We start from the raw sequence: 1,244 nt of genomic DNA on the forward strand, positions 1-1,244 counted from the left end.
GATTGGCACAGGACAGAGCGGAGTTTAGGGCTGTTGTACATAGGGTCACTATGAGTTGCAGGCGACTCGATGGCACATAACAACAACAACAACATTATTAATTTCAATGAAAATTTACAGAGACTTTGGATTTCCATTCATTCATTGTTGCACTTTACTCCCCTCCCAACCCTCTCCCCTAGTACACTACCCTCTTGGAAAAGTAAAAGAAAAAGTTCTTTCATTGTTTTACAAACCCTCCCCTAGGTCCACTCCCCTATGCAGCCTTCCTTCTGGACTCCTGTCATGACAAAAATACCTAATCACATATCCCTTTTTAACTGTTTTCTCCCTCTTCTGTTTCAATGCAGTATACATTATTGAACCCATCTTTCTCAGTCTCCCCCCAACCCCAATGTCAGTCCTGTTTTACAACAGTGGCACCATGTAGCATATGTCCTTTTGTGACTGAAGTACTTTATTCAGCATTATATCTTCCAAAGTCACCCATTTTTAATAATATTTCATGAGTTCCCTGCTTTTCAGTGCAGCATAGTATTCCATTGTGTGAATATACCACAGCTTCTCTATCCATTCGCTTGTTGATGGGCGCTTAGGTTCTTTCCAACTCCTTGCTATTGTGAACAAAGCCGTGATAAACATGGGTGTGCATATATCTGCTTGGATGTCAGTCATGGTCTCTTTGGGGTATATTCCCAGTAGTGGGATTGCTGGGTCAAGTGGTATCTCTATTTGCAACTTTTTGAGAAAGTGCCATACTGCCTTCCACAGTGGTTGCACCATTTTACACTCCCACCAACAGTGAATAAGGGTTCCAGTTTCTCCACAACTTTGCCAGCATTTGTTGCTTGCTGTTCTGTTAAAGTTTGCTATTCTTATTGGGGTGAGGTGATATCTCATAGTTGTTTTAATTTGCATCTTTCTTAGAGATAGGGATTTTGAATATTTCTTCATGTGCTCAGTAGCTATCTGAATATCTTCTTTGGTGAAGTGTCTGTTCATATCCTCTGCCCATTTTTCAGTTGGATTATGTACCTTTATCTTGCTGTGGTGAATATGTGTCTTTGTTTTGACCTACATTTTTAATTTGCTTTAGCTTTCTTACAATTCTATAATTCAGAATTACTGGATAGTCTTAAATTTCCCATATTTTTGGTGCCATTTCCTCCTAGTTGTATTGACATTTGCCCTTTTTATTATTGAATATTTTTAACTAAATTTTTTTTAATTATTCGTGTGTGTGC

This window comes from Elephantulus edwardii, unplaced genomic scaffold, assembly GCF_000299155.1.
Source record: "Elephantulus edwardii isolate Elephantulus edwardi_28Jun2011 unplaced genomic scaffold, EleEdw1.0 scaffold00009, whole genome shotgun sequence".
Lineage (NCBI taxonomy): Eukaryota > Metazoa > Chordata > Mammalia > Macroscelidea > Macroscelididae > Elephantulus > Elephantulus edwardii.